Here is a 22,220-nt window from a genome sequence, read left to right on the forward strand (position 1 = left end):
AAGGGCACCAAGCAAAATTAGTATTATTAAACATGAATTGGTAGCAGGTGAGATTAAAAGGTAAAACTTCTGTTTTTGATAAATTCAGTTTATAACTAGAAATAGAGGAGTAGAGTTGAACCTCACTCATAAAATGTGGAAGGGAGTCAACTGGATTGGACATATTGATTAAAATATCATCTGCATTAGCAGATATTTTAGTTTCAACAGAATTAAGGTTAAAACCAGTAATTTGAGAGTTATTCCGAATACGTTCTAAAAATGGTTCTAGGCGTAGGATAAACTATAAAGAAGAGAGAGGACATCCCTGCCTTGTGCCTCTAGATAAGGAAAATAAATTTGAGAAATGGTTATTAACAAAAATACTGGCTCGAGGGCAAGAATATAAAAGTTTAATAAAAGAAGGTCCAAATCCAAATCATTGAAGAGTTGAAACATGAATTTCCAATTAATGCGGTCAAATGCTTTTTCAGCATCTAAAGAAAGAGCTGCAAGGGGGCATTACAATCAATCAATAGACTTTATTTCGGTCGAAAGACCAGAAAAGCACAGAATAAAGAATGACAGTGCAATATGTACAATTTCATTACTGGCAAATGCTCATTGTCAGATACACAGTCCAATTAGTTACTAAACATTGTTAAAATATGTACAAAATAAAAGTACTATCAAGATTTCTTTATAAAGTACTGATTGATTATACCCCAGGAATACAAAAACTTCATCTAAAAACACTAAGAATATGAGCTAATAAAAAGTCTGTCAGTCGTGCACAATGACTTCGCTGGGGTTACCATTTAAAATACATATGGTCAATGTATCTCTAGCCTATGTACATACATTTGTTTGTATATAGATCTTAAATAATACATTGACTGGCAAGTATATAACTACTAAAAAGTAGGATAAGAGCACCTGTAGGGAGTTACAAAACCATCAGATCCCTAGTCAGTTCAATTTAAAAAAAAACTGTGCACTAGAATTCACACAGCCGCCTTTTTCTGAGAGACCCCTGCGTAAATGCCACATCGAATTTAAAAAACGGGAAACTGCAAACACTATGGGCGGATGGGTATCATGTTTTAATAATCTATTGGCCTCTATGTGGGACCTAAACCTCAGATTGCGGCATATTTGGATTATCCATCTTTTGCGTGGGGGTGGTATGCCGGGCAAAAAAACAAGACATCAATTTCAGATTCTTCTCTATAATTGCATGCAGGGCATTGCTTCTTATTCTCTATTGCCCAATTACTGGTAAGGGCGTTTAGTGGGAGACTCCCCTCTCTGAACTGCATGTAGAGTTTCCTGGCCTGTATGGGGTAGATCATATCCAGGAAATCTTCCTTCCTGTATTCAGCCTTTATTAACAGGAACTCCGCAGTCATTGAACCCCCTGTGGCGCTCCCCTGAGTGGCTATTAGGTTTGCCTGTCCATAAAGGTACACCAAATCTTGCCTAGATATTGATGAGCATGATGTCTCTGGAGTTAGCCAGAGATCCAGCCTACCTAGCCTGGCCAAGAGATCCTTTATGTGGCACAGCCACAGGATTTTTTTAGTTGGTAGAATAGTAAGGATCTCCCTCAGCTTGTCCCTGTAGGTGGAAAGTTCTGGGGTCACCCACACCCTGCGCCAAAATGTAATGGGCACAATGCAATTTCTTCATTGCTGGGCGGCAGGGCCAGATCCATGCGAAGGGGCACCAAGGGGGAACTCGGTGGCAGGCCCACTATCTGTCTCATAACATTATTCTCTATCTTTAGGAGATTAGTTGTGGGTGTATGTCCCCACAGTTCAGCCCCATAAAGGGCAGCCCCTCTCGCCTGAACTTTGTATATTTCTACTGCAGGGGACACTGGCCTATATGTAGTTGACCTATGGTATTTCAATAACCCTCCCGTTGTCTGTGATAGTTTCAGTCTTGCCTTATTCATTTGTGATTTCCAGAGAAAATCTTCTGTTAGCGTAATGCCTAAGTAATCAAATATCCTCACCCTGTCCAGGGGTATGTTGTCAAGAGTGGGATTTGGACGAGTAGATTTAGGCGGGTTAAAGATCATGTATTTCGTCTTAAGTAAATTTATCTCCAAACCCCGCATAATACAAAATTCGGCGAATCCGTCTAGGATGCGTTGGACACCTGTTGGAGTTTTAGACAACAACAAGGTGTCGTCCGCAAACATTAGCGCAGGTATTTTCCCCAGACCCAGTTTCGGGGCGTCATTGTCCTTGATGTTGTTAAGATGGTCAATGAGCCCATTGATGTACAGACAGAATAGTGTGGGGGCAAGGACACATCCCTGTCGTACCCCCTTCTTGACAGGGAAGCGCACGGATAGTTCCCCATGTTTCCCGCTTCTGACTTGCGCATAAGTCCCTGTATGTAGCCTCATCAGAACTTGAAGGAGGTAAGGTGGGATCCCAAGATTGTTTAAAGCCTCCCAGAGTTTACCTCTAGGGACCAGGTCAAAAGCCAACCTCAGATCAACAAAGATAAGATAGAGGCTGCCACTCTCCATCTTAACTGTTTTCCAGAACAGTAGTTGTAGCCTGAATATCTGGTCCACAGTTGAGGTGTTTGATCTGAAGCCGGCTTGATAGGGACTTAAGATATCTTTCTAATCCATCCAACTTTGTATACGTTCAAGGAGAACCCTACCCATCAATTTTTGTGGAATGTCAATAAGACTGATGGGTCTATAGTTGGATGGTAAAAGGGGGCAACCTTTTTTATAGATGGGGACTATCTCGGCCCCACACCAAGTGTCCGGCACAGCCATGCCCTTCAGAATGGCATTGAATAGGGCACATAAATAGGGGGTCCAAACCCCGGGTTCCGTACGGAAGAGCTCCCCAGGAAGCTTGTCTAAGCCTGGTGCTTTTTTAAGGGGTAATCTATTGATGTCATTCCCTACTTCAATCAAGGTAATGTCCTACAACCCTTCTGAACTAGACTCGTAGGTGGTCCCCCCAGAAACTAATATTTTTTCACCCACCAATTCCTCCCCGGCATATAGGTCCCCGAAGTGCCTCTCCCAGACTATGTTGGGCTCTCGGACTGCTTGACCTTCCCTGTTTCCTGCCCTTACTTTCGCCCAAAATAATTTCAGGTGTCTATCCTTCAGGGCAGTCCTAAGTGCTTCCCATTTTTCAGTTTCCCAATTGTTCTTTTCCTTTTTTAGGGTCCCTTTGTAATTTACCCGAAGACATTTAATTCGGGGTCTATCCTTTGCCTTAACTGTGGCTATTAAGTCCTGCTTGGCTCTACGGCAGGTGGCATTATACCAGGAGTTAGTGTTATACTTGGTTCCTCTAGATGTTGTAATAGGGTATACTATCTCAATCAGACTAGCCGTTAGCTGCTCATGAATTTTGCCTGCCCTATTTTGGGTCCCCTGGCAGATCTCCATCTGGCCTAGTTCCCCCATTTCCTCTATCAGTGGAGTCGCCAGCTCATATACTTTGGCCAGCTTAGTTGGCGAATGTTGTATTTTACACCACCTTACTCTTCGTCTGTTATTTGAGAGCAGCAATGGGTCGGGCCCCGTGGACAGTGGAAGTAATGCGTTGGTGACGCCCGTGTTCTATGTGTTCAGGGACAGTACCAAAGCGTTATGGTCACTGTCCTGCCTCTCAAGTACCTGGAAATGCAGGACCTTATCCCAGGATTTAGTTTCCACTAAGATGTAGTCGGTCAGAGATGTTTGGGCTTCCCTGTTGAATGTAGGCTGGGCTGGCTGGTCAGATTGTGTTCTCCCATTGCAGGCCCTAATGGAGTGAGCTAGGGTCAATGAATGGAGTTGAATAGCCAGCGGTGTCCAGATGTTTTTTTTTTAATGTTTTTACTGGTATTTACAGGTAACATGTAACATATGTATCAGACATTGTTGATTGGTATTCTTGGCATTTGTATGAACATATAGAAACGAGACACACGCACATATAACATAAAACATAAAACCATAGTGTAGGCGGTTTGTTGGGCAGGAATGTGGTCGTATATGGCTATCTTGTGGTTCAGGTATAGACCAGTAGTGGTCTTCTTCTGAGGGTTCACCTTGATTTGGGTCAGTTAGTGGTTCATACTGACAGTTGAAGTCTCCCCCTACAATCAGCATTATGCCCGGGTCTAAAATCGATAAAAAGCATCCCAGTTTATCCAAAGCCACTGATTCCTGTCTATATCTAACAGGCCTAGAATACACATTGATAAGGGCTATTTTAAATTTGTTTGGGAATGTCAACATAACGCATAATATATTATTAGTTTGCAAAGTTATCTGTTCTGCCTTTGCCCCAATATGCGTGCCCAGCCAAACAGTTAAGCCTCCCGACGGTCTGCCCCTTCCACTGGAGGAGGCCAGAATACCAAAGGATGCAAATCCCATCCTATGGTATTCCTCCGTGGCCCAAGTCTCCTGGAAAAGGCAGATGTCGTGATGGTCTATGAAGCCTCCCCAGTCTGGGCAGGGTAGTTTGTTTTTAAGTCCTGCCAGGTTCCATGATAGAATCTTTATACTATCCCCTGCTGATCAATGCATTTCCTGTGCTTCTGTGTTGGAAGTGCATGGGATTCCAGGGGAATTATTGTCCAACTGGCCTACATCGCATGGCTCTGTCCATGCAGCTAGAGGTGGGACAGTCGGATAAGTTAATTGCTGAATTTACTGTCTCAGTGTGTATATATTTAATAACCCACTTTCTCCAACACTATTAGCTCCAGAGCTCCCAATTACTTGTAATGGCAACCCCCTGTTGTCCTCCAATGTGCCCTTTTCTGGATAAGCTGGAGTCAAATCCCCCTGCCTTTGGGAGGAAGTATTATGGGATGGTTTTACATGTGTATCACCCAAATAGGCACAGTTGTCATTTGTGGGAGTTTGTCAATCTACCAGATCAAGGAGACTGTATCTGTTACTTACAGGTATATTAAAGCAAGGGGTATTGTCCCTCTCCCAGCCACCTTTCTGTATATCCCTTGTGTGTGCGCCTGTGTCCCAATTTTTTGAGCCTAAGGCCACCCTCTCTTCAGAAATGCCCTGTGGATAGAAATAGCAAAGTGGTAGTGTTTGCATGTCATTACTTGCCATAAAAGACGGCCATCCCAAAATGTGCTGGACCGTGTCCCTATCCCTAAAGTTGATCAGAATGCAATCCCCCTGTATATCTTTCTGCCTTTGTCCTATCCAACTAACCCTTCGGACATGGATAATTTCGCTGTGGGCCCAAGGGGGGAGCGGTCTGTTACTATTTAACCAGAATAGGACTTTGTTTCTTAATTCTGTGTATGATTCCACCCTGCTATTCTGCAGACTAGGCACTCCAGCTAGAACCACTACGTAGGGAGAGGAGGCTGGTGGCAAGTCTATTCGTGGGAGGCGAGATCCACTTGGCTGGGTGGTTTGGCCATGCATATCTTTTTTGCTCTTAACTCCCTCATTGGGGTACCTACGGCCCGTAACCAGATTAGTCATGCCCACAGGACCTATCTCAGGGCCCCTTCCTTGATTTAGGTCTTCCTCATTTAGGAGACTACTGGCTCCCATTTTATCAATGGCTTTTCCTGGTCTATCAGGGTTTTGGGTATGAGGGGTTGGATCGATCATTCGGAGGTGCAGTTACCTTAGTACACTCTTCACGAGCTGCCCTTGGCGTCACGGCTTTGGCACACTCATTCCCTTGCACACTGGGTGGGTTTTTGGTTTCTCAGGACTCTGCTAATGTTGTTAATGGGTGAATTTTCCTCAATACTTTGTCTATACTGTTTGTGATCGCCTGATCTATATACATTTTGAGGTCTTTTATCATCTCTAAGGCCCAGTCTGGGATATTCCTTCCTTCCTTGTTGCTTGGATCCGGTAAGTGGACATTAGTTGTACTCCTGAATTGAACATCCAAGATTTTACATGTGTGTTTATTACCTGAGCTAGCTTTGCTTTTCTTTTGGGGCTTCTTAGTCTTAGTTGGAATGCTTTTGGAACCTCCCCCCACATCTCCCCGTTGTGTTGGTATTAGAGCTACTTCACCCTGTGACACTGCTACCAGACAATTCGGTAGGGGGTTGGGTGAGAGGTATAGATGTTGGGGTTCCCCAATTGGGGCTATTTCCACGATTGGCGAGATTGGGGGTAATGTAGGCATTATCGATAGACGCCTCTCAGTTCGTGAGATTTCATTAGTTACTGCACCAATTGCCTGCTGCAGCATTTTATCAATGGCAGTGTGCTTTACCACGGGAATATGAGAGTCCGTTTTCTGCCTGGTACTAGCTCTAGGTGGTGGGGGGGGTGTGTTTTCCCATACTTGGCTTGATGAATTTCGGGAGCGATCACCTGCTTTCCACCCCTCGGTCAAGGAGATATAGACTGGTAACTGTTACAATTTAAAGACAACAGTAATAAGCCCATGGGCATGCAAATACAGGGGTATACAACAAGTGGTTGGGCTATGGTGATCTGACAGTCAAGTTCCTGACTGGAAAGCAATCTGGAGAACTCAGTCACAGTACCTTGCTTATAAGTCCCAGGAGTAGGGAGTCAGAAAGTTGGCCCAGCCTGGCCTCCTCCGGCCAGTGACGGGCAAGGACAGGTCCGCCCTTGGCCCGGGCTTGGCCCACGCGTCAAAGGTGGAACTTAAAGGGGCAGGGCGCCTACTGGTGATGCAGCAGGGAGGGTGCCACTACTGGGAATGCTGGTTGTTGAAGTCCCTGGTCAGTGGTCAGCCCATCTTCCTGCCACTGCTGCCTCTTGCCTTTCTCCCCTGCTGCAAGCGTCCCCCTCAGAATTCCAGCGCCAAACCGCAAAACCTCAGAAAATCCGAAATTGTACAGAGGGTCAACTCCTGCGCGTCCCGCGCTGCGTCAGTCAAAGGTGGAACTTAAAGGGGCAGAGCGCCTACTGGTGATGCAGCAGGGAGGGCGCCACTACTGGGAATGCTGGTTGTTGAAGTCCCTGGTCAGTGGTCAGCCTGCCTTCCTGCCACTGCTGCCTCTCGCCTTTCTCCCCTGCTGTCAAGCGTACCTCTCAGAATTCCAGCACCAAACCGCAAAACCTCATAAAATCCGATATTGTACAGAGGGTCAACTCCTACGCGTCCCCGTGCGGGGGCCATTACATTTTTTGGCATGAGAGATAATATTAGTAAACATTCGAGCATTGTCAGAGGCTAATCTACCTTTTACGAATCCAACTTGGTCAGTATTAATCAAAAGAGGAATGATATTATCAAGGCGGGACGCAAGGATTTTGGCAAAAATGTTACAATCATAATTAATTAATGAGATAGGCCGATAATTTTTGCAGTATGAATGGTCCTTGTCAGGTTTAGGAATTATGACAATTAAGGCATCCATAAAGATCCAGACACTTTAGCATCAGCAATGAAGGAATTAAAAAGTTGTAATAGTTTGGGGGCAAAAATTAAAGCCTGGTGCTTTAGATTTTTTCAGCAATTGGATGGCGTTAATAACTTCTTGAAGAGTAATATCCTTCTCTAAGGCGGCAAATTCATTAAGAAGAGCAGGTGGTTAGGGGAGACCTGAGAAAAAGGAGTCTAAAATTTGGACTGGAGGGGAATGTGTCATCAGAATAAAGAGACTGATAATATTCAAGAAAGACCTCAGCAATATCTTCATCTGATGAGACCAGTTTTTAGTGGATTCGTTGAGTATAGGGCCAATAGTTTTACGTTCAGACTTTACTTTTAAATAATTTGCTAACATTTTACCTGCTTTATTTTGACCCCTGTGATATTTAGATTTAATCTTAAGCAAAATGTTACAAGCTTCAATAGTTGCTAATTTATTAAGTTCAGTTTTTGCTGGAATTAAATTATGTAGGGCTTTAGGAGATTTAGAGGAGAAATATATATGTTCCAATCCTTTGATATTTTGTAGTTGGTCCTCATATTTACTTCTTGTGGCCTTCTTCTTCTACGATACATAAGAAATAGTAAAGGCACGAAGGGCAGCTTTAAAAGCATCCCGGGTATTAGGGACAGAAGTATCGAGAGAGTTATTAAAATTAAAGAATTAATTAATAAAGGTGGTGACTTCTTTGACAAAAATTGTATCAGATAATAAGAAAGTATTGAGTTTCCATCTGCTAAATTTTGAGGAAGTAAGTGAAAGGTCTAAAATAGCATAGACAGGTGCATTATCTGAGATAAAAATGGATCCAATGTCAGATTTTTGAATGGAGGGAAGGTGGGACTTACTAACCAAAATATAATCAATCCTAGAACGGGTATGGTGCATATTAGAGAAAAACGTATATTCAAGCAAATCAGGGTTACAAGTTTTCCAAACATCAAATAACGGACGAGAGGCAATGGCCGATTGAAAAGATTTATGAGATTTATCAGGTTGAAATTTACATTTGGACAGTCTATCAGAAAAAGGGTTTAACCATTGGTTAAAGTCACCAGCAACAATAATATTAGGGCAATCAATTGAGGAGAGAAGAATTTTAATATCACTCCAAAATTTGGGATCTGGTTTGACAGGGCTGTAAATGTTGAGCAAAACTAATGTTTTGTTTTGAACTACAATCAGCTATTACCCATCGACCATCATCATTATTTTGAGTGGATAAAATTTGAACTGACAAAGCTTTATGAAATAAAATAGCGACACCCCCTCTTTTGCTTGATGAAAGAGAAAAAACAACTTGGCCCACCCATTGTCATTTCAACTTGAGCGATTCAACATCTGAACAGTGGGTTTCTTGAAGAAAAGCAATTTGAGAATTAAGTTTAGATAAATTTGACAGTACCTTTTGCCTTTTGATTGGATTACCAAGACCCCAGACGTTCCACGTGACAAAATTACACATAATGGAGGGTTAGGAGGATGGAGAACATGTGGAGCAGAAACACTTCAAGGACATGACTACAATAAAGAACACACCATACAAAAAAGTTACAAGAAGACATTTCAACAAAAAAGTCCACAGTATTATAATACATTAACCCTAATACTATAACACAGAACACTAAAAAATGAATATAAGTACAAAGAAGCAAAAAATATACAATCAGAGAGGAAGCAATAGGAGAAAAAGGAGAAACGAAAAGGATAGAACAAGAAGAGAAAGATAAACAAACAGATCAAAGCAAAACAGCCAGATCTGTGAGAAGGGAGGAAAATAATGAAAAGGGGGCATATTGGCGCAAGGTGAGGCGGATCTGGAAAGGAGAAACAAGATATTGAAGAAAGAGATCCAAAATGAAGACATCATTCAAAAAGATAAAGGAGAGGATAATTCAATAGATTGTAGGGAATTTAGTGGAAATAGAAGATTGAGAAGCGATTTAGAAAGAGAAATGGGAAAGGAAAGACAATTAATAGGGTAGAAATGAGGGTAAGACAGAACAAATATGGTGAAGGAAGCATTTAGAGAGATCTAAAATACAAAAAAATAAGATGAAAGTCAAGTTGTCGTATCCATTCCAGTAGAAGAGAATTCACGAAGGAAGAGTTTGAGTTTAGCAGGATCATCAAAGGAACGTGAGCGCCCATTGTGTGTAATTTTGCAAAGACATGGATGGAGAATTCCGTATTGAATATTAAGCTGTCTCATCTGCGGATGCAGGGCTAAGAATTCCTTGCAACGAGCGTTAGTTGCATTGGAGATGTCTTGGGAGATGTAGATATTATGACCAGAACAACTGAGACGGCGTTTAAGTTTGGCAGCTTTCAAAATAGACATTAGTTCAGTGAACTCCAAAAAGAGCATAATAATGCCTCGAGGTTCCGTAGGATTGTTGGTGATGCGTCCCAGGCAGTGAGCTCTTTGTATGTTGAGAGGAGTAGAGGGAGATGGAAGATCTAGAAGCTCAGGAAGGAATTTCTGAAGAAAAAATACCATATTTGATCCCTCAACATTTTCCGGAAGGCCATAAAGCGTAGGTTGTTTATATGATTTCTATTTTCAAGGTCCTCTGCGTGTAGTTTCAGTTTATGAATTTCTTGTTCAAAGAACGGAATCTTTGTAGAGATGTCTTGGATGTCGCTAACACGTTTTTCCAATTCAAATACCTTGCTTTCCATGACAAATCATCTTTCCTCTATTTGTGCTAGTTTTTCATTTGTAGCAGCCATAAACGGCTGGAGTCCTCGCACTTCGTCCAAAATCGAATCCAGAACAGGGTTCTGAGAGGAATGAATCGGGGAGGGCGGGTCATTTTTTTGTCTCTTTGATTTCGTGCCTGTGACAGAGGATTTGGAGGAGTGAGAGTCATTGGCCATAGTGACGAGGAAAGATGAGGACACCAAAGAGAGTAAAAGCTTGGTATGAAGAACTTCCAAAAGGATTGGAGCAAGCAGGAAGCAATCCATCAGAAAAAGAAAAAACAAAAATACATCAATACAGTTCTTCAGAGAAAACTCCAGTAGTGTCAGCAACTGATAAAAATGTAGTGCAGACAATGTGGATGAAATATATAGGTAAAGTATAGGTACTGCAGCATTAGAAGATTGATTGTGGCATATCAAATAAATGAATGAGGAGAAATGTGCTCAGCGACCAAAAGAGGCGGCCACACATACTCCCAATTGGATAAATAATGCCATAAGAACCACGAGTAGATTAGAGGCAGTAAAGGTAAGGTCAGTGCATACCTAGATTGTTGCACAAGACCAGCATGGTAAATGCAGTACTTCTTGTGGTAACAGAAACCTTACCACAGTTGAAAGCACATAAAAAGGATAAATGTTCAAAAAATAAAAAAACAATGCCACTGAAAAAGAAACAACTGGATCAGTAATCTATAAGTTCAGGAAGGTGCCATAAAAACGAGAGTCTCAGAAAGGCATCAGAAAGTATGAGGCAGTTGATGAATGAGGATTAAGACACAACATCTAAAATGGCGGTTGTGCACCCTTCCACAGCTCGCTGATACTCATTTAGAAGTTGCCCAGGAACATTCAGCAGTTTACAGCCGTTAATGCAGGAGTAAAAAGGGGCATTGTTGAGGTAAGAGAGACGAAAAAGAAAAAAAAAAGAAGATTGCCGCTGTTTTGATGAGCGAGGAGACGTGGGCTAGGCGACCTAAAATGGCGGTTGCCCGCGTCTCAGCTGAGGTAGAAACCGGGAGAATCCTTAACGAGGCACCCGGGACATAGGCGGGTTCCAACCGCGTCCCGGGGACTCACCGCATATGCTGGATGTGATGCCCGATGCTCCGTCAAGACAAAACGGGACAGGAGCGTCTCCAACCTATAAAACCGTTCCGCCTAGTCGCGGAGCTCAAGCCGGGTCCACCATTGCGCCTCGGCGGCCAAGCCACGCCCCCCAAGACTGTACTATTCTAAGGTTACTGAATCAATTAAATCTTCTAGAGAACTTTTTAATGTTATCAGCTCTCTTATTTCCCTCCTGTTGTTGATTCAGCTGATTTTTCTCAAGAACTTTGCAACAAAATGGCAGACTTTTTCCGCACAAATATTACTGATATATATTCCACCTTGGAGGACTATAATGTGGAAATTGCTATAACTGCTCTTCCTAAATTTGACACGAATGTTTCTGAAATCATGGAAAATGTACCAAGGCTTCTTACCTACCCTGCATGTCACTTAAAATGACGCATCGCCTGCTAGAAGGAGTCACCTCTGGGTCCCACTTAGATGCTTGCCCCTTAAAGGTACTAAAAATAGATAGTGAAGTTATTGTCCACCACCTTACCTCAGTACTGAATATGGCTATTTCAGAGGGGCACTATCCCACCTCTTGGAAAACCACTGTGGTCAAACCGCTTTAAAAAAAACCCTCTCTGGATCCTACGGAATCTAAAAACGATTGCCCCATTTCTCTGTTACCGTTTCTGGCCAAGATCATGGGAAGGTACCTGAACTCACATCTTAGCTCCTATCTGTTGGACTATCAGTTGCTTGATGGCTCTCAGCATGGCTTTAGAAGCCATCATAGCACTGAGTCGGCGTTAACAGTGGTTTTTGACAACATCCGGGTCCAGGTGGATGCAGGTCATACTACCCTGCTGGTTCTTCTTGACCCTACTGCAGCTTTTGATACCCTGTCTCCTTAGAGGCTGGTGAAGCGCCTCAAGGAGATGGGGATCGGGGGCACGGCCCTTGAACTTCTTGCCTCTTTCCTTAGTGAGCGGGCACAGATAGTTAAAATGGGCTAATACTATTTGGCTTCAAACCCTTTAATATGTGGAGTTCCGGTGGGCTCCTCCTTAAGCCTAACACTTTTTAATATCTATGTTGCCCCATTATCCAAGTTTGTGAGATCCTTTGGATTTGAGGTGTTGTCTTATGCTGACGACACACAAATCATGGTGTCCATTACCAACAGCATTAGGGAATCTGCCACAAATTAAAAAAATTGCATGCAGGCAGTCTCATCCTGGATGGTGGAAAGCTATCTTAAACTGAATGGGGAAAAGACTGAGATTTTGATTTTTGGGAACCAACATGACATCTGGTTGAATGACTGGTGGCCTGATACCTTGGGCAGCTGCCCATCTCCTGTACCCCATGGGAAGAATCTGGGGGTTATAGTGGACACATCTTTGTCTCTTAACCTTCCGGTTAGCAGAACAGTGTCCACCTGTTTTGGATTAATCAGTCTTCTTAGAAACATTTCCCAGTTCCTTTCGATTGCATCACAAAAACAGGCAGTGAACGCCTTGATAATGTCCATACTTGATTATTGTAATGCCCTCTATTTGGGCATTAACAAATGCTTGGTGCGACGATTGCAGTTAGTGCAGAATGCTTCAGCGCAATTGGTAATAGACTTGCTGAAGTACCACTCAGTTTCGGCTTCCCTCATCTCGCTGCACTGGCTACCCCTTGACCAAAGAATCCTCTTCAAGACTTTATGCCTGACCCACAATGCCTAACACGGCCAAGGCCCTGATGCCATTAAAGCGATGTTCCAGCGCTGTACCCGACCAAGCAACTCTGGTCTGCTAGCAAGAATTTGCTAGTAGTTCCCAGGTATAAAAGGGTCAGGTGGGGAGGCAGGGTTTTTCCACTGCCGCTGCAAGGTTGTGGAACTCTCTCCCTGATGGTTTATCTGATCTTGGGTCTCATTCTCTTTTCTAATTTCTAATTTCTAGGTTTGGTGAAGCGCAACAGCTACCCCAGCAATGGGGCGTCCCGGCGCTAAAAGACAGACACACACCTCTAAGGCGGGGGGGGAAGGATGAAGGCCCTAGGTAGCAGGAAAAAGGTGGGTCTTGATAGCTTTACGAAAGGCTGGGAGACAGTCTATGGAACGGATACTGAGGGGGAGATTGTTCCATAGTTTAGGACCGAGAACACTAAAGGAGCGACCTCCAGTGCGACAGAGCCTAGTTCTGGGAACTGCCAGAAGAAGTTGGTTGGAGGAGCGGAGTTCGCGGCCGGGGACATAGGGTCGGGCCAGGTTTCGCAGCAGAGGGGGATTTCCCTGTTTGACGATCTTAAAGATCGTGATAAGAGCTTTGAATTTAACTCTGTGTTCCACGGGCAGCCAGTGGAGTTTGCGGATGGTAGCTCTGACTGAGCATCTGCGTGGGAGACCAACCAGCGTTCTGGCCGCCGCGTTCTGGATACGTTGGAACCTAGCCGTTTCTGCTTTGTTTGTTCCCAAGAGGAGGACGTTAGCATAGTCCAGGCGTGACAGGATAGTTGCCTGGATAATTAGCTGGCGGGCCTTAGAATCAAAGAGTCCAAGTATAGGCTTGAGATTCCTTAGGAGACCTATACAGGTGGCTGCCTCCTTTTTAGTATGTGACTGGAAGCTGAGTTTAGCATCCATCCAGACTCCCAGATTTTTTACACAGTTTTTAGGGAGTGGAATGGTGCCCAAGGATGAAGGCCACCAGTGCTCGTTCCATAGGCTGGTGTTTCGGCCCAGGAGGAGCACCTCGGTTTTCCCGGCATTAAGTTGGAGGTAATTCTCCGTCATCCATTGTGCCACCGCTGCCATACCCTCTGTAAACTTGGATGCCGCGATGGACGGGCTTTCCGAGAGGGTGACGACCAGCTGGGTGTCGTCTGCGTATTTCTTTTCCGCAAGGCTTTGAAAACCTGGCTCTTTACACAGACTTTAGTATGAGCATTTTGTCCGGTTGTACAACAGTCCTCTGTAGTGCCTTGATGCCCTTCATTCATTCATATTAAATATTCCCAATTTCCCAGCCACAACTACTGACCTGCACTCATTTACTACTAGAGTGTGTGCATGCATTTAGTCAGATCTCCGCAATCAAGGCGGATATCTTTGCACATAAAATGTAGAAAAGGTGAAGATCAAGAGCTCCACACATAGGTTTATAAATAGCATTTTGTAGCATGTTAGTACTGCATTGTATTAGTAATATCGCATAGTATTGTTTGGGAAGTAGCAGTTTGTGAATAGACCCCATAGGTTTAGCGAATTAGGACATTTATGCATGTGTGATGTCTTAAAAATCTATGTGTGTGAATCTCCACTCACAAAATATTTATGCCAATCAGGTCCTGTGGATGTACATTAGGCCTGGGCGTGAAATTCCGCTTCGCTCGCTGAGTTTGCAGAGTTGTCCCCACTCTGCCAAGGCGTGGAGTTCCAAAAAACTCCCCTCTGCCTAGCGTAGTGGAGTTTTCTTCTTGCTCACCAACAAGTGAGTGATGGACATCTTCCTCCAGACCACCTCCTGGTGAAATTTCTCAACGTGGGCGGTCTGGCATGGCCTCGACCGCTCGCATAGAGATAACTTCCGTTTCTGTTGAGGAAGCTGCTGCAGCTTCAGTAGAGCATCTACTCGATCAGGAGAAAGAAGCAGTGCACTCTTATGCTGCGCATGGTGTCATTTGTGCTGATTTTCCAGCGTGGCACAAACACCTGGCACCAATAATCAGCTCGAACAGCGTGACATAACGCACACTGCCACTTGTGGAACTTCGTGCAGCGCAGTGGTGTTTTTTGGTCACACATAACTCTACGAACTCAAACTAGGCCTATTGATAATAATAGAAACCAGATTAATTAGTCCTGTGTTTGGGTTCTGTTGTAATTTAATAGCCCCGATGGCACTAATTACTGTCTTCTTCTGAATAATGTCGATTAGTGTTAGAATGTAGCAAGGTTTAACTCTAAACCCCATAAAATCTTTCTTCTTTCCCAAAAAACACTGGCATAAGATTCATGGCTTGTGGTTCATGTCAATGGAGCAGTTTGTGTTTTCTTTTGTTCCATTAGGATTGGTTGAGGCACTAAGGTCAAACTAAGAAATCTTTCCTGATACCCTAATAAGATAACATGCTAAACATGGATGTGACTGGGTTTACATTTCTGCACTTTGATCCTGATCCAAAAGTACTTTTTAAGACTAGAAATTACCTTTTTGGGACCCAGCATCCCTTCCTTTGAATAGGATGCCACTCTTTTCGAATCTGGCAATAAGCTCTGTAGGAACCATGGGCCGTATTTATGAAGGCCTTACGCCGCTGGTGCGTCACTTTTAAAATGGGAAAAAGTGACGCACCGGCGGCGCAAGGGCTTCATAAATAAGGCCCCATGTTTTTTAATTCATGATCCTTGAGTTCTCAAACGTCATTTCAAGTAACTTGTGAGTTCTAATTTACACTTGCACTGGGAGCAACAACGATAACATTCTAAATCTGGGTTATGACAAGATGCTCCCCTGGTTGAGGTGAGTTCTTTTGAAAGGAAATGTCAATTTGGCAGCAGGATTTCTAAAGTGAATCAAAAAGAAAACTCAGTTTCATATACAGGGTTGCTTAATCATGCTCCACCATCAATGTAAATGTTTGGTTTAGTGTGTTGCATATAGTGCAAAACTTAAATGCTTCTAGGTGCTGAGGCATCGAGATGGCACACTCACTGTTGATAGTTGCCAATAATATGTGCCAAACTGGCTGGTTTTAGGTACAGAAGGAGCCCAGTGTTGTCGAGTGAAGAATCTGGCATGTAAATGGATAGGCTTGGCAGTGGTCACAGAGGTCCGGGTCCTTGTCCATGTGTAGTCCTGGCGGATACAATGGTGCCTCCAGTAGGCATATTTATAAGGCGAGGCAAATGTAGACAAGAATATTATGCAACATAACGCATTGACTCCATGCATAGTGTAAGGGAAGGACTCCTGAAAAGATGCCTAATTCATAGGCTTAAATATGTGAAACAGGAGAATGGATCTGAACTGCATCAGTGTCAGGGTCTGGAGTTGTAGATACTTTGAAAGCTGTGGGTGAGTAAAGCGGGACATGCCACCACACACTGGAATTGGAGGAGACATAGAGAAGAGAGTGAGAGAGAAATCCTAGACTGGTGTCCAGACTCCTTCGAGGTTCATCTGTTTCAAGAGGTGGCACCACTCTTTCTAGATGTTCCGGCATGAGTAGATCTACACTGGCAGATCTAGCAGCTGGAAGTGCTGTTAGAAGCTGTTAACGCGGGATTTCTGGTCTATTGTTATAGATCTAGATCCCAACTCAGGTCGACTGAACCGTTGGTACCTGTCATAGAGTAAAAGGCAATCCACTACTAGGTCAATCAATTAATGACTTACACCACTCTAAAGAACCACTTACTCTTAATAAGTTTAAAAGTTTATTACAAAGCCAAACTTAACTGAAGATACAAACATCTCAATATAAGGTTCAAAAGATATACGGGTATCAATACAAACATAAATTTTCTAAATGCTCTTAGTCGGCAGAAGAATATTACCAAAACCAATTCAAAAATCATCAAAGTTGCAAGAATAGACACAAGCTGTAGCTTATGAGTCATTTACAGAAAGGAAGAAAATGCTGGTTAGACTGTCCCTACACTAGACTAAGTGACATCCCTACTTAGCAAAATCTTAACCTAAAAAGGTGTCAGCCGTGGTGACTTCCAAAGAAGATCACTCACTTCCCTTAGTCTTCGTTGTAAATCGGTGTCTCGCAGTTAACCTATCTGCCTACCCATCCGCTCTCTTAGGTTCCTCAGACCATCTGCCCTAACTCCACCCAGGGGTGCTGTCCCTAATACAAAATCACATTTACAATAGAAACGCCCTTTAGAGACGCCCCTCACGTGGTGTTGGTTCTGGTATTTTCCATGCTGATACTCCTCTGGGCCCATCGTTAGCGTTGACCTTGCTTCCCAGGCTCCTCTCCGGCAGGACGGTACCCCCCAGAAATTCCTGAAGCCTCCTCCAGGCCTGTGCCTGGCTCTCTTGAACAAAAGTCTATTCATCACTCTCTTGATTGGAACCTCCTCGCACCTGCAAACAGACACTTGTACTGTGGGCCCCAAATTCCGGCCTCCACAGTATCTTCTAAGTCGTAAACCATCGAGCAAGCTCCACAAATTGTGCCTAGCACGACCTTTCTCTAACGAGCACATACAGATCAAAAGAAACAACTTTGTCTATTCAGGCCTATTAAAAATACATGAACGGGCCTGTGCACTCTGCAAACCTTTAATTTCTTAGTTTAAACAGTATCCTAACTTATTACACACAATGATTATATGAAACATCTATAAAACATATATTTCAGTTCTATGATCAAAAATACCTTGAATTATAACAACATCAAAATCCATCATCGTGTAAGAGTGTAACAGCATCTTGTACTCTATGTGAACTGCCATGTGGCCTACACATTTCTACATTAGCAGAATTACATTTTCCCCTACCACAGCCATACAACATGGGATTTCAACATCTTCTAACATCTCTACAAACATCTACATTAGTTCTTCACACTTGATATAAGTATTCTATTTTCAATTAAACACTCCTATATATTTTCTCTCTATAAATTCGACACTCTTATATAATGTTTACTAAACTAATACAACGTGCTTGTAAATATGGTGCACTTCTATATTTTCTTGATTTGGGCTCTCTCAATCCCCCCTTTGATGACTTTTAGTAGTCATCACCATCACAACACCATCCCTGAGGTATGGACTGAGTCAAACTGAAGTCGTTGCAGTACCCCCTCGTTTCATCATCTCTAGAGCCTTCAGACTCCTGTACTGATTATCCTGCATCGCAGTCAATCTCCTCTCCTGCTCTCTCATGGTTCTTTGCAACCTGTTTGATCTATACCATTGGTACAGCCGCACCAATCCCCACAAGGTGATTATACAAATCACTATTATGATGATAGGTTTCAGTATGCACCAAATGAAACTCTTTCCTAAGTTGGCAAACCAACCTCCAACTTTACCCATTCCTTGACCTACTTTCTCCCACACTGTTACCTTTGTCAAATCCTCAATTTCATGATGTATTTCAGTAATGTTCCGAATGTACTTTTCTAAAGGTTTTGAATTGTCTGGAATGTAAGTGCAACATTCTTGGACCTTCAAAGCCTTACAGACTCCTCCCTCTTTGGCTAACAGAACATCTAGAGCAAGTCGGTTCTGAAGAACCATTGCCCTTATCGATTGCATCTCTCCCTCCACCAGCATTAATGATCTAGCAGTACTGGCGGACAACCTATCTACAACTGTTGCCAATCTTCTAATCTTGACATCATTTAGTGCTATCCCTAAAATAGGAAACATAGCACCAAAGACGTCTCCAACTACTTCCTCACTGCTTACATCCCTTCCTCTAGCTTGAGTTCCTCCCTCTATAATTTCCAAATCCTTACCATGGTATATTTTGGGGAAGACAATTGCCAAATAACATGATCCATACCAATTATCTGGTAGTTTCACGTATGCATTTCTTCCACACACAAAATATACATTTGGGATCACCTGCATTTCCTTCAAGAAGTCTTTTGAGTAGTACTCTAATTGGAAAGCATGTTCACAACTTACCTTTCCCACAAACACATTCTCGTAATAGGTTTCACCCCTATGTATACACAGTTTCCCCTTTTTCTCTCTAAAGCTATTGGACCATTGCTACCCTTTCTTTGGTGTGCCCTTTCTTCCTCGGTCCAATCTGTTTTTCATTGACCTGAAGCTTTTAAGATCTTCTGTCTCCGGTATCGATCATCCACTTGTCCTACAAACTTTTTCTCAATTTCTGACACTTTACAAGTCAAATTATTTCTTCGTGCATGTGAAGTATCTAATGTTTTCCAAGGAAGGAAAAATTTCTGTAATCTGTCTTCACTCTTATAATAATCCCACTTATTTAAATGCTTGTAGTTCGGCACTTCTGGTAAAAGAGCATCGAAGTTTGAAAAATAGTATTCAAACCCATCACGTTCATAGAATATACTAAGCAACAAACTACATGTGATTCCATAAGTCAATGGAAGATGATGATATCTGATACCTTCGTCTACAGAGGCTGGCAATTTCATGCAAACATAACAATTCTTGGCCTCCATAGCATCAATGTATTCATAAAGCAATTTAGCATATGCATTTGATTTAAAATTTCCCTGTGATTCATCTACATGTAACCTACGAGTCTCAGCTGCTAGTAAAGCTTTGTCTTTCTCTGTATTGTTCCCCTTTTGACCAGCAGTAGTAGGTTTCTGTATCGATGCAATCTTCGCTTCCTTTGATGTTTTCCCTTCATTTTCATGTCCCACTACATAAGATATAGTAACTACTAAAACTATAAGAAAAATCACTCCCACTAAAAGTGTGCCTACTATACATTTGGTCCTGCGGTTCGGGTTGCCAGCCCCCATGATCTCAAGTCAGTATAGCTCTGGTTTTCTTTCACAGCACAATGTCTCTTTCCTTTGTACAATGTCTCTTTTCGAACCACACCTGGAAGCTGATAATCTTCTCCGCAAGATCAGTCTTTGTTTTCTATAGCAACGGACAACCCTAGCCCTTCTCCGTCCCCTAAATGGAAGTCCCTAGTTTCTTCTTCTTCCACTTGGCGCTAGGTTATCTCTCAATTTGTTTATTTACAAAGTCTTTCACACAGTCTTTTAGCAATCCGAAATTATACGTGTTCCAGCGACTCTAATCACGGCTTCTAATATTTCCAAACGAAGAAGGACCTCCTCAAGTATTGACCTCCTTGAACAACAAATCGGAAATTCTATTCTGTTTAAAACCAGGTCTCTTATTCCGCTCAGATAAGGAGGATAGGGGATACTGAGTGTCAGCAACCCTTCGACCTCCACTCCCGGTATCAGAAACACTATTTCCACTGTTATGATGGGGTCAGTACTGGTCAGGGTCACTTCCCTCACCCTCCCGGATCTCTGTACACTGGACATCTGCAGCGAGGTAGGTCCACTCAGGAGTAGCGTATCTTCTGCAAGGCACTCGCACCCTCCTCGATCTTCTCGGACCTTCCTGTTCCTGTCCTTGTGCACTTTCGTCCAAATCCGAGTCTTCAGATATAGGGGCAAAAGTTTTCTCTGGAGCTGGCTTCAAGCTCGGCCTCTTTCTTCTTTCACTTGGCCAACTAGCTTCTCCACGCCTCGCTCTCCTATATCTCGTCCTCACACTTGGTTCTTGATCACTCTGGACTTGATCTGTGTCTGAGCCGCATTCACAGCAACTTTCTCCTTCTGTGGCAACTTCAGTTTCACTGCCGTCCTGTCCTTCTTCTTCTTGTTCTGTAGCACTCCCAACTTCTTCCGACACCCCCACAGCTTGACTGATCCCCTCTAGTGGTTCACCGTCTACAGCTGGATTTTCATCTACGAGGGGAGCTGTTTCTTCCAGGGGTGCTGGAACTCTTCGAGTATGGGAAGCGTAAATCCAGTTTGGCAGCCCTCCACACTTCACAGCGGTATTCGTTGTCAGGATAACTTGATAGGGGCCCTTCCAACACACATCTAGGCAGTTCTTCCGGACGTGCTTCTTCAGCAGAATCCAGTCACCTGGGCACAAGTCGTGACATAGATCTCTTGAAGATGGAACTTCAGCAGCCTGCACCTGAAGAGACACAGAATGAATGGCGTCAGACAGACCCTTGCAGTAATCCAGGATCAGGTCATCTGTAATATTCAACAAAGCTGCAGTTGGTACAGACGGAAGTCTCATTGCCCTCCCCATTAAAACTTCATGTGGAGAGAGACCTGTCCTCCTGTCTGGTGTGCTACGCATACTCATGAGTACCAAAGGCAGAGCATCAGGCCAGCTTAAGGACGTCGATGAACATACTTTGGCTATTCGGGACTTAAGTGTGCCATTTATTTGCTCCACAATACCTGAAGCCTCTGGTCGATAGCTACAGTGCAACTTCTGATGAATGTTCAATGCAGAGCAAAGCATCTTCACAACTTCACTGTTGAAATGAGTTCCTCGATCTGATTCCAGGGAGGTCGGCACCCCGAAGCGCGGGATCAACTCTCTAAGCAACAACTTTGCTACTGTGAGTGTATCGCACCTGCGTGTAGGGTATGCTTCGACCCATCTGGAAAATATGCATACAACCACCAGAACATACCTGAGGCGGTTGCTTTTTGGCATCTCAATAAAATCTAATTGCATTCTGTTGAAAGGCCCCCCAGACCTCCCAATGTGACTCATTGTAACTGGTGTTCTTTTCCCTACATTCAATTGCTGACATGTAACACATCTCTTACACACTGCTTCTGCTGCAATCCTGAATTTAGGACAATACCAGGTCTGCCTGAATACCCTCAGCATAGCATCTCTTCCTAAATGTACTGGACCATGTATCTGTCGTGCCATTGGACTCACCAATTCCTCAGGTAACACTGCCCTTCCATCTGCTGAAACCCAAAAATCCATTTCACTTTTCACGCAACCTGCTGTTTCCCATGCCTTTTTCTCAGCATCAGGTGCGTTCTCTTGCATGTTTTTTTAATCCTCCCAAGTATCAACTGTTTCTAGCATCATGTTTAACTCGGTCCTTTCCTGAGCCCCACCCACTTCCACCTCCGTGAAAGAATATCCTTGCTCCGCACAGTAGCGGGCAACTTCGTCTGCATATCTATTACCTTGCAACACAAAAGCTGTATTTTTGGTGTGAGCTAAGCATTTGACAATTGCAATTGCTGCTGGACCTTGTAATGCTTCTAACAACAGTCGCACAAATTCCCCATTTCGAATAGGCGAACCAGAGGAGGTCATGTAACCTCTCTGAGACCACAACTGCCCAAAATCATGAACTACACCGAAACCATATTGGCTATCGGTATAAATGGTGACTCTAACTTTGTTTCCTGCTAAACAAGCACGTGTCAATGCACTGATCTCTGCCACCTGAGCGGAGTGTACTCCTTCCAGGCAAGCGGCTTCTACAACTCCAGTAATGGTGCAAACAGCATAAGCTGCTCTCAACCGACCAGTATCGTCTCTTAAA

This window comes from Lissotriton helveticus, chromosome 6 (genome assembly GCF_964261635.1).
Source record: "Lissotriton helveticus chromosome 6, aLisHel1.1, whole genome shotgun sequence".
NCBI classification, from domain to species: domain Eukaryota; kingdom Metazoa; phylum Chordata; class Amphibia; order Caudata; family Salamandridae; genus Lissotriton; species Lissotriton helveticus.